The sequence below is a fragment of the Mesitornis unicolor genome, unplaced genomic scaffold (assembly GCF_000695765.1).
Source record: "Mesitornis unicolor isolate BGI_N332 unplaced genomic scaffold, ASM69576v1 scaffold6657, whole genome shotgun sequence".
NCBI lineage: Eukaryota > Metazoa > Chordata > Aves > Mesitornithiformes > Mesitornithidae > Mesitornis > Mesitornis unicolor.
In genome coordinates, this window is record NW_010198315.1 from 92,575 (window position 1) to 105,537 (window position 12,963).

At 38.0% G+C, this 12,963-nt stretch overlaps 1 protein-coding gene across 1 annotated transcript in view; it reads right to left on the minus strand.

Moving 5' to 3' along the window:
- LOC104544278 (zinc finger homeobox protein 4-like) overlaps positions 1 to 12,963 on the minus strand; it is a 109,171-nt gene that overhangs the window by 90,067 nt on the left and 6,141 nt on the right. The window lies entirely within an intron of this gene.

The following is a 12,963-nucleotide window of genomic DNA, read 5'->3' on the forward strand; positions in this document are numbered from 1 at the left end:
GAGATCTTCAATACTACAACAAGATGGATTTGGCCCACATTCTTCCCATCTTTTTCCTTTCATCACCATTTTAATAGGAAACAAACAATTTTTTTAAAAGTCACAGACAAATTTCACAGAGGATAAAAAGTCACACACTGGGTGAGAACCCTGCATTTTTTCCTGTGTTTTTGCAAATGTTTAGCCTTTTTTTTAACAATATGACCTATCTCAAACTAAAGAAAACTTCTCATGGACTCAGCTCACGCCATTGGCAGCTGAAGACCTTATCTTTATGGCAAATTGAGGAAATAATCCTCACCAAAAACTAAATGCTAGAGGAAAAGTTGGGGGATGGGATGTGTGAATGAGAGCCTAGTATATGTTTTAGTAACCAAAAAGAACAACCAGTACTTGGAAAAAACTGCAGTAGTTCATCAAGCCCAGAACACATTGACACAGCCCAGCCAGGCCCCCTGTAAGGTGAGCACATGAGAAATGTAACCTACCTGAGCAAGTTATCAAAATACAGGACTACAGTCAGACCCTACAGTTGGTGACAGCAGCCATTGCCTTTATGTCCCAGACAAAAAGGTTCCTGCAGTCACCAGCATCCTCCCAAGCCGGCTCTACTCAGGAGCTTCCTGCGGCTCCCTGGGCAGAGGGGATTTCACTCTCATCACAGACGCACTTATGGGTGCTCCAGCTACTGCTCTTCCCAGTCCTTCTCCCGACGTATCCCCTGCATGGCTGTGTGGTGGGAAGGATGGTGTGCGGGAGATGGCCAGTCAGACACTCCCCTACAGGAGCAGAGTAACCCTGCCCTCCGCCACGGCAGGGAACTTGCATTGAATCTCCAATTTCTTTTGCTCCATTAATGGCAGAAAGGGAGCTGAGCCAAGGTTAGGGAAGGGTTGTCCTGTGACCAAGTGTTTGTCATACGTTTCCTTATTTCCAGTTTTCTCCAATGACTAATACCTTCTTTAAGAGTTTCAAGCAGAAGTAACCTATTCTAAGATGCAAACTGCTGGTGATAGTGAGAACTACTTAGAAGCATTTCATTTTACAGGGGCATAAGAAATAAAAAAGGACAACAACTCAACAGTTATGTACTTCTAATTTTCCGGAAAGAGGGAGGGGAGAAAATCTGAAGTGTTTCAAACCTAATTTTGTGAAAAGATATTCAGTGAGCTACAGCCAAGGCAAATGCATATCAACATACCTATTTTGCTTTAACTAATCAACAGTATTACAGGGTTCAGTAGCGACATTTCAGCAGTAATTGATCCTCTGATGCCATTTTCTTTGTATTTCAAACCAGCCAATACATCCAGCCAAGAGAGCTGTGCAAGAATGGAGGCTGGCAGTCAGCACAGAGGAGCCGACCACTGTCTGAGCATGACCTTGGACCCCGGGATGCTAAACACATGCAGTCAACAAGAGCCACTAGCACTCAGCACTTCTGAAAATCAGACTCCTAATCCCTCTGCTTTTAGCACTTCCTTCACCACTGGCAGGTAGCGCAGCTAATTGAAATTCAGGTGGCAACTGCCCTAAACTGGTGTTTGTATATATTCACACAGGGAATCAGGAACTTCCTGGCTTGCTCTGAAATTAGTATTTTGTTTTAATATTTGTGGTGACTTGGTGGGAAGGGCATTTGGCATCATATTTTCACATTACTTCACACTACATACAGGGCAACTTAGTTACTGTGGATTTCTTTCTCTTCTAAACCCTAATGTGAAAGGTGTTCATGTCAAGCAGCATGAAGGCCAGAACAATCCAAAAGTCAACACAGCTCCCACAGTATGAGTTCAACGACAACAGACGTCCCATCTGTATTTCATGGTGTACCTTAATAACAATCAATAATACATTAAAGTTAGCACTGAACAGTATAAAAAGAACACACTACAAAGAGTCCATTTGAGTTATGCCTTAGCCTTGTAGTCCACATGCAGAAACAACATCTTTTGTTTTGCACCAGTAAATTAATGTCTTGGGTAAATATTTGCAAAGAGGTGGCTAATTAGCTATTTCTCTTCTCCAGGCTTAACGAATAGTTAACTGCCTTCAGGTATTTGCACCCCAAGTCCCTATGTATAGCAATAAATGTGAGAAAGCAACAAGAGACAGCTGTCTGAAGAGACAGGCAATGTGACACGGGGGTAAACTGGACACCGCTTTCCTTCACTCTCTTAATATTAGTTCTTTCTAGGCATAATTCAGAGCTGGAGCTTTTTTATTTCAGCTAACTAAGCAGGAAGTGGCCTAAGCTAAGCACTTCATGTAGGCATCTAACACAGAGGCAAAAAAGTCATGGATTAGAAATGACAGAGACAGAAAAGAAGCCAGAGGAACTAACAGGCCATTTAACAGAATGAAAGTTACCTCTGGGTCTTCGAACATCAAACTGGGACTGATCTTGCAGAGGACATACAAGAATTCATGCCAGTTAAGACCAGCCAAAGAACCATCAATGTTCGAGAAATGTCGGAGAGGTTTAAAGGTAGCTGAGCAGGCAGGTGAAATTCAGTATTGATGAATGAATACAAGAAAATGTATATTAGAAGGAATAATTTGAACCAAACAAGTTACTGGTGTCTTAAGTAAAATGTAACTTGGGCATCAATGTGAAGGGGAGTGTGGGAAGGGACATGCCATGAAAGGTGACATATTTCCAGCACATAATGCAATAGGATTTCTTTAAAGCAGATTATATCTTTGGATGCACCAGGCAAGGGACAGTAAACTCATACAGCTCCACTGAGAAAAGTGTGTTCAGTTCTGAATTATCTGTATATCCCAAGAAAAATTTAGCAGTAGTAGAATTTGTTCAGCAACCGGTGATGGGATTAATAGAAATGTGGAAAAACTTCCACTAAAAGCAACACTGAATAAATTGAAATTCATTGGTGCAGGAAGTGTAAGTAAAAGAGAGACATGATCACAAATGAATCATAAAGATTATTATGCAGATATAAGGATTATATTAAAAGATCATAAAGCACGAAAGAACACATGATCTTTCTTGTTCTATTACCAGATAAATAAATAAAGAAAACTTAATAAATTAATTACAGAAGTTTTTAAAAGCTGAAAAATTATATTTATAAGCAGGTTAAATTAACCTGTGGAACTCCTTCCCACTGCATGTGATTGAGCCAAGAGTTTAGTTTATAAATGGATTTGCTGTTTGTGTACATATAAGACCATTCAAGGACAACTTATCAGAAAAAAAATGATACTTGAATTCATAGGATGTTAATTCATTGTTGTTTAAGTAAAGAGGACATATGAGAAGAAAAAGAACTTTCCTGTATGAGCAACATTATTCCATATTTTCCCATGAAAGATTTTTTTGCTCTGCTCTTAGAGGCAATTGTTGTTAGCCAATGTGGAGCAAAGAGATTAGATAAGGTGGACTAATAGCATAATTTGCTGTGATAGGACAATAATTGCATACTTGACATATCAATGTGTTGTTGATTCTAAAATAGCATTCTCTTCTGTTATGGACAGCCATTGCAAAAGAAGTACCTGGCTAACTTTATTTGCAATGGAGTACTTTTCATTAGGACAGGTTGGAAAGATATTTCATGATTAAGTGACTCAGAAACAGCTCCAAAGAAGAAAGAAATATTCTTTACATCCAGACCAAATCCTGATAATTCTAGCCCTAAATGTGTCTATAAGAATATTACGAGTAACTGGAAGAAGGAAATTAGAACATAAATGGTAATCCAACCTTTACTACAGCAGACACTAACATATATAGACCTCTGTACAGTGTTATAGCAGGTGACAGTAGCAGCCTGAGATATGCATGGAGATACCTAGTTTTAAATTCTGTTTATGCTCTTGGGAAGTGTACACTTTTATAAGCACAAACATCTGCCTTTTTGCTTCCCCTCACTGCAACCCCTGTGCAAGAAACCCAGTCTCCAACAACTGTGACTTCCTCCCTAACACTAACTTTGGATAATATCTGTCTCTCTAAGTTCTCATGAGCACAAACAACTTGAGAGTCCATCTCTAACTCATTCATCCTAGTAACAGACACTCTATTAAGCACACATACAGATACATACAGGCAGACTGACAGATATTTCTTCACATATGTGAAGAAATTAAGTGAAATGCTTAATTACATTTCTAAAAGGTCCATTTAGATTGTCAAGTGTATCGGGGGTCAACGTCTGACTCACCTCTGCTCAGTTAGAGACACATTTTCTTTTTACCCAAAGTCATGCTCTATTTCCTAGTCCAGATAGTATTGAGCTTACCTTCTAAAACTATTAGGATAAATGACTACTGGAAGTAAAGGGGAGACTTTCGTTTAGTTCCTGTTGTGAACACTTGAGGCACAAAGCGTTTGTATCTGCAGAGCACAAAGGTAACTGGGATACAGGCTTGAACTCTGTAACGTGAGATTTCAGAGTTCTGCTTTTATTGATTACCAACTCAACTCTCTTCCTTATCATAAAAAATATTACATTCATACAGCTCTTCAAAACCAGCACATCTCCTGTCCTTTGTATAACCCAAAATGGTTTAGGTAAACCTTATAATCTGTTTGATACTTCTGAGGAAACTGGGGCCACAGAATATGAGTTGTTCAGTGGAGAACTCATGTAAGAAAAGAAACATTGCAGAAAGAATTCTGGATCCAGGTCCTACATGTAATATGTTGAGTCATAGGTGATCCCAAAAACCTATTTTCATTTTTCAAGAAATGAAGGCGGTGGGGGGGGGGAGGGGTGGTCAAAGAGATTACAAAATGTCTAACTGAGAAAGAATTTGCTCTGTCTCAAAAATACCTGTCGGGAGTCCTAATGACTAGTTCCAAAGAATTTCACCCCTTGAGTTCTATAAGCCACAGAAATTCAAGTATGATGATACTGGTGAAGCCTTACATGCTACATTGACAGCATATCCAGAGATTATTTTAGCAAGTCAAAAACTGACAAAGGATATCACAACTTAGGTACAACAACTATTTCTGAGATGCATCTGCAACAGTGTTAGTTCCAAGAGCCAATACAGTAGTGCTTTCAGATCTTCCTGATAGGTCACAAATTTGGTAAAATTAGCCTTAAACTATTTTGTGTGGCCTGTGATCTTTGTCATCTGAGAGCTGACTTCAGAAGAGTCCTCTCTGATATATCCCAGCAGGGTCCTGACTTCCTCCTCAGTCAAAGATTTTGAGTCACACAAGTTCCTGGACAAATAAGGACATAAGAAACCCTTGCAGTTTGGCCTCGTTTTTTCCACCAGCTTCATTCTTCCTAATTTCCAGTCATTCATTAGCTGTGTACATATCTGCAAATGCCAAAGGGTGTTTCCAAAATAGTAATATCTAGATACTAAAAGCTGTCTCATTTCAGTAGTAAAGCAAGCCTTTTTCCGTGCTCTCATCACTAGCAGACACAAAGAGCAAGAATACTAAGATCCTCTTTAGACTTTGTTTCATTGTTCTAGCTGTAACAATATCAAAATTCTGGTAAATCACAAAGTGCTTATCCAACTAGAAAACTCGTATTTTTGCCTCAATCTATTTCCCAGACATTAAGGTTTTTTTCTAGTTAACACAGAAAATAGGAACATTGTTGTTTGAATGAGATAAAGTTACACCAGGTGAAGTTCAGATTGTACAGCAGGAAAAGGTTCTTCACTGAGAGGGTGGTCAGTCACTGGAACAGGCTCTCCACAGAAGTGGTCACAGCACCAAGCCTGTCAGAGTTCAAAGAGCGCTCTTAGTCAAATAGTTTTATTTTAGGTAGTCCTTTAGGAGCAGGGAGCTGGACTCAATGATCCTTATATGTCCCTTCCAACTCTAGATATTCTGATTCTCTGAGTCTATGAATAAGTGTCCTTTCTTCTCTTTTGCCATTAGGACCCAGAGTTTTGAATTTAGCATAAGGATAACATCAGTCACACCTGGTATGATACTTGAGCCAGTTGCAACTTTTCAGAATTTCCCATGGAAAACATCATCTTTCTTAATAAAGCAGTTTGGAGACAACTGACCTCCCTTACTCCCCCAGACAAGGACTGCTATAGGCCAAATCACAAGTTTGCATACTTGTTAAACAACTTTAGAACAAGATGATATAGACCATTGAAATTACCTGCTAAAGTTCTGGTATGAAGTGTTTCCACCGTAATCCTTTGTTTTAAACCGAATCATCACAAGAGGATTGATCTTGAAGTTTGTCCGAATAAGGGTAACCTATTTTTCTATAAAAAGTTTAGGCATAGACTATCCCTGAACAGCAGACTCTGTGCTGCCTTTATGTGTAGAGGTGGCTTTACAGTTCTTCTCTCCAAGAGCAGTGCAACGAGGCAGTGTTTGTTCTTCTTCTTTGGGTGAGTTTACAAGGGAGAACAGAGATTACAAATAAACACTCTTCTTTTGGCAGACTCCTGAATACTGGCCCAATATGCTAGGTTGCCTGCACACAATCCAGCAACGAACCAGTAGTTATGTACTTGTGTATTTTAGACATGTGAATCATGTTAACAGCATGGTTTGATTAACACACTAGAATAATAGTTTTAAGTAGAAAAAATTACATTGTTAGGCAACTCACATGGCCAAATATCCACCCTTGGTGTAAGAGTAGTATATTACCATTCATGGCTCCCATTAGCAATATGTAGTTTCCTACTCATGCATATAAGCAATGAGTAGAGCTCATACTCTTCATATATGACAAAACCATTTTTTTCCTGTTTTTGTCACTGCTACTGCAGTAGGATGCCCCAGGCACAGGAATCTGCACACTTCATCACTCAAGGACTACCTTTGCTCAATTTTTGTTTCCTTCAATGCCCCCTGCCTTTAAAAGCTAAAGATTATCTTAATGCCTTCCCTCCCACAGGGAGAGTAGCACATAGAGTTTCCCCCGAGGCTATGGTGCACAATGCTCTGTGTATCTGCCTGCTGCTGAACTGCAGGGCTGGCACCTTCTGCTGCAGACCAAGGAGGTCATTTCCATGACATCCTCCTTCACGGCTGTCTACAAAGTGAAGATCTGTCTGTTCTTAGCAAATCTTCACTTTGTATATCAACACAAGAAGATACGATCATCATTCTGCACTACATGCCTGTATTAAGTACACCAGCCTAACAGGCAGACCACCAGGATAAAAAAAAAATATTACAAGCTATGACTTGTAATTTATGTTTTATTAACATAAAAGCCCTTCCCACATTTAATGTAATTACTACTTATTTCCTGTTGTACTGTATTGTATTTTGCCCACAAACATACACGTGGAAGTTTATCCAATAAAATATGTTTCCTGCATTGTGCCCAATTCTGCTAAAACCAAAAGAATTTTTATTACTCAGTATTTCACATCAGCCTCTTCACTATCATTCCTTACAAAATCTGGCTGACACATTGCTCCAGTGGTACCCCAAAGGAAAAAAAAATGCAGAAAATTATTTTGTCTCTCTAGCAAGACAGACACATATAGAGCCAATGCAGTCTCAAAAGCTGTGTATTCAACAGCTCAAAGCTCAGTTTTGCACGTAGGTCTCCAATGATTTATTCCCAATAGCCCTAACAGTACACCACCCTTCTATGGTTCCCAGTTTGTCTGGATGTACTGACAAATGCATAGACCAGGGGAAAGTTTCTCCCAGATCACTTGTCAAAAGCAGTAGCAAAGCTGAAGTACACATACGGATGTCAAAATATAACTTTTTTTGTGTGTGTGCTTGTTCTTAAATACGTGGAAGAGATGGTGGATAAAAATCCCACCTGGGAGAGTCTAGAAAACGGTAATTACAAATTTTTTAAAAGACACCTGTGTGTGTTGCTTAATATCAGCTAAAATCTCCGAAGGGTAACAAGAAAATCTATGTTGCAAGGCTGGGAGGGAGTGGCTGCTAAATCCATAGCTGAAATCTATTTCTGCACATATACACATGCACCTACATTGCCATAATGCTCTTACACACACACACACACTGTATACTGCAACTCTGCTTTGAGTCTCAGTCAGAAATAATTACATATTTCTCTTAATGTCAGAATGAAAGAAATCCAGGCACAAAAAAAAATAGCTGTTATACAGCCATTTTGTGTGTTGAACATACTGAATAAATGAGGCTGATCCTCTTTATGCTGCTTTTGCTCTCCTCCTTGCTCACTCTTCCTACTCTACTAAAGGAGCTACGAGCTTGTGCTCCACTGGGTAGGCTGCGCATTGCAAGTCATGTCGAAATAGTCTGGTAGACTCCTTTCAAAGAGCAGCCTTATCCATCCTCACCCAGGACAGCACACACAGGCTGGGATCCTGGACACCATTTCAATGGAAAAACATGGGGATGCTTTACACCATAATTTGAGAGTATCTTTCTGCTGAATACAATGCATGCTATTTTTTAAAAAGACCATTATACAGGACGATCTGAGAGCCAGACAACATCTGAATTAAATATACATGAAATATAATGTTAAAATTATTTTTATTATTATATTTTGAATTTAAAATTAAAAAGAATAGGTTTGAAATTATTATTCTGCTTTCCCACAACTTGGTTGGGTTTTTATTAAATAAATGTACTTGTCTATAGTGTGTAAGTACATACAGTAGGCATATATGATAGGTATAGCTATGTGTAGCTGACTACACAGTGTATCCTTTGAATATTTGTTTCTCTATATACGTGTAAGCACAATGGCATAATCTGAATTACAGTAACTAAAACTTGCAGTGGAAATTAAATTTCATAAAACATTTAAAACCTTAAATGAACATAAACCTGAAAGCACTATAAAAATTGAAATATCCTCTGCTGTGAGGTTTGTGCTTAGAAAAAAATTAGAGTAACTTTTGTTTATCACTGAAAACAGCTTTCTTCACCTAAACAACAAGAAGAATAAGATTAAGCAAAACATGTTTTGGCTCCTCAGATGTGCAGACATATTCCAATTTCCTTTCCACAATTATTTTTATGCAAATCAATGCTGCACAATCTCCTGACCTCTTTTACCATCATACTGGGACAATGACAGTTCAATAATTGGATTGGCACATACTAGGATATTTGATTTTAAATTAAAAAGTTAGTGCAGGACAACCGAAGAGAATGTGCCTTTCTGTTAATTCCGGACTGATCAAGTATCAACATTTCATGCCAAACAGAGTAAAGCAAACAAAGTGATTGGGACTGTTAGTCCATTTGTCCCTGTATGCATATACTTCACATACAACCCCCCCACCCCCCACCACCACCTCAGTTGTTAATTCCTAACAATGATGCTTTCATCCAGAACAAGGATAATGAGAAAAACCCAAGCAGTGTTCCTTGGGGAACTGTTACACTAAAAGTTACCTAAGGACTAAATCCCACTTGTGCCTCCTGCACGTGATAAAGATGAGCAAAGCATTCAATATCTCTGGCTGATTTAAAATCCAAATATGCAAACAGCATTACGGAATCCAGACAGTCTATTCTGCTTCACTGATGACAGATGCAGGGGGAAAAAAAGCTAGTTAAATTAAGCTTTTGACTTTGAAGCAGCAGAGAAGTGGACACCTCGCTTTAAAGAAGCGGTGCGTAACTCCGGCTGAAGAGCAGGTGCTACATGGTATTTGCATTTCCTGCAGAGGATGCTAGCTAGCAGAACTGGCCAGCTGACCATGAAAATTCTTGGCCCTAAGTGACCCAAGGACAGACTATAAATCCATCCTATAAAATATAGTAAAAGCCTTGTCTGTTCTTCTACTCTTTCAATATGTGGTGTTATACATTTGTGATTATCTCATTTTATTGGGCTCTTTTGAAAGCTGTTTATGATCATTTGAGGACAAAACAAAGGCTTATTGTAAACTCTTTTAATAAGTTGGAAGCCCAATATGAAACAATGGGCACCACTTTCATGACTGCTACATGCAAGCTATGGTTGTGTGTGTAATATTACAATGCATTTCAGCAAAGGGATAGAGTCCTAGCTAATTACAAAGCTAACATATAATAGTATTGCATTAGCAGCCCAAGAAATTCCTATTGAATTGCATAAATCTGAAAACAGAAAGACATGCTTGTGCTGAAACTTAATTATCTTGGCAAAAACTGTGAGGGCCAGATTCTCAGAAGACAAACACAAAGCTCTGCTTTACACTCCTGAGGATCTAATTCTTTGTTTATTCAGATAACCTCCATCAGATAAAACTTACCATTTGTATTGACTAATTTGCCTTATTATTTACGGTATCTACAGTTAAGTAACACAATTACTGCTCGGTTTCCGAGTAGGAAAAAGAATACTGCTGATCTACAAATACAAGGTCTGAAAGAGACAATCGGCATGCTCTGCCAGGTTAAAAATGTTAGTGCTGTTGCATTCCACCCCAGGCAAAGAAGACAAGCCTTTTTCAAGGATAGTTCTGACTGAAATTCTTTTTTATGAGTTCAAAGTAAAACATTATGGTAAAAAAATGAATACAGCTTTGTTTGTTTCTTCAGTCATCGTTAGCAATAGACATAAAGGTATTCTGTTTTTAAGCCCATATGGAAAGATCATCAACACTTTCTGCTTCTGGGTCCTTTGCCAAAATACCATATCCCACATGCCTTTTACCTTAAAACATAAAAGAAAAGGTGTTGTTCTGGTCAAATAAAGAAATATTTTTTACTAGCATACGTCTAATGTTAAAGCTGCCTAAATCCTGCCAAAGACATTAAAACACCATCTGCAAAACAGATTTTCATTAAATTGATCAGTTTAAAGTTAAGCAGCTAGGCAGATGATGCTTTTGAGCTAACCTTTAACCTTTAACCTTCTTAAACTGAAATCAGGTCACTCCTTTTGGGCAATATCTTTGCCATTGGAGAACAAGAGAGGTAAAGTGATCTATCCAAATTGAACTGACAATCATAACATTAATAGTGTTATGCATCAATATTTTGTCAATAGAGAGAAAACCAAGGTAGTTTTCACACAGCTGAGTATTACTCTGCTAACTGCTGCCTGTCACTTTCCCTGAGCTCCTAAATTGCACATATGATGCAATTCACAGTAAATATCCAATATTAAATTAATGTCTTTTAAAGCTATCAGATAAATAAATAGTAATTTTATAGACTAATTTTAAATATTTATTTGTGATTAGGAATTGATTGTGTCATTCAGTTACTCTGTTAAATAAAACTTCTTTTCAGCCACTCCAGTTTACTTTGCAAAAAGGCTACCTAGTTTTTATTGATTTATTAAAAATATTTGGAAACTACTTTATGAGCACAGGACATGATATATGCAGTTCCTCGAATCAAAAGCTATATGAGTAAGCTACAAAATGGCTTCCTAAAGAGCAGTTTCAGCTATATGTACTGTATATCCATAGGGATAGATCACTGTCCTGCCTTAGCTTCCCAAATCTGCAGGGGTTGAATGCTTCCTCCTGCAGCATGGAAATGCACTCTGTTGCTATAGAGGCTTTCTCTGTTTACTTGTGGAGTCACTGAATGCTTTTTGATGGATGCTGCAAAGGACTTGCAACTCTTCTGTGGTTTAATTTGCTAATATCGAGCTCCACAAATCCAAATGTAAGTCTTTGGGAAATTCATTTAGGACAAGCCAAGTTCACTCAGGGTAAGGCCATCTTTGTTCTGGCAGCTGCGTTACCACCACTATCTGAATACTCCACTTCTGTAAGGAGCAATCAGGCCATTTCTTTTTTAAATAACTTAGAAAACAGCTAAAGGTTTCACTTTGCACATTTAGAATCTAAGTCTAAAAGTGACATTTCAGTACTGCCTAAAATTATACAGCCTCAGAAGAGAAGCTCTGATGTTCATGGTCGCTTTAAAAGCTACATTTATGAAAAGACATCCTTTTATTCTATCAATAGTTAAGCACAGGTAGAGAAATCAAGCTGTTATGGCAACATTTATAAAAAGAAAATTCGCAAAACAATAACATTTAAATAAATATAAATGACTAAAGAAAAAACTTTGAGGTACTTGACAAAGCAAAGGAACAAAGTCACAGATTCTTTTTCTGTGCTTTCACATGGTTTTAGTATTAAAGTTTTTATTGCCAAACCATATTCACAGCACCTTAATTTTAAAAGAGTTAGAGGAGCTGCTTGAATATAAACACAATTCATGAATATTCGATATCGTTCCCAAGGTATATATCTATTATTCATACAAATTAATGTTTTTTCCTTAGGTGCTCTAAAAGTTTATCTGATGTATCAAGAGGAAAAAAGTTTACAACTTTCTTCGTGTCAACAGTTTCACCAAGACCTGACAAAATTATCAAGTCTGTGAGCAGATCTTTACAGACTTTCAAAATCTGATTTATTTCCACCTTGAGGACTGACTATACCCCCACAATTTAAAGTAAAGTTTTCTGGGTGATGTACAGAGGCATTACATTCTGTTAAAAAGCATACATATCGAGAACATTTTGGTTATTCAGCAGATGTTGTAGTACTGCCAACAACAATCCTCAAAAAATAATAATAATAATACCCTAATTGATATTTTAAATAAATTATTCGTCACCTTCAAATTAGCCTTAAAATAAGATTATATAGAGGTACTGTGTGCATGTGTACATGCTCTTTGCTTTCTGAGAGCTGTTAAGCTTAGCAGGGTTCAAATTATCAAGCTTCTCTAAGAAGTCATGAGGGACAGAAACTTTTCCAAAAACATGAGATTACCACTAGCAATGCTAGGGACAAGTATGTACACACGTATCAGGAGACTTTCAACCATATGGTTACCAGCAGTACACTTTCAATTGTCCTTCCGTAGGCCACGAAGCTTAGAGGCTGTCTAAGAGGTTATGCATTCCTTCTCCACTGGGATGTTATTCACCCTAACTGATTCAGAGACTGAAGTTAAAAGGTTGGCAATGGTCATTTGCCATGCATGAGAACTACACCACATTATGTGCTAGGGAATTGCTCAACCTAACAAACCAGGATCTGGCAAAGAAAGCAGGTTCAGCA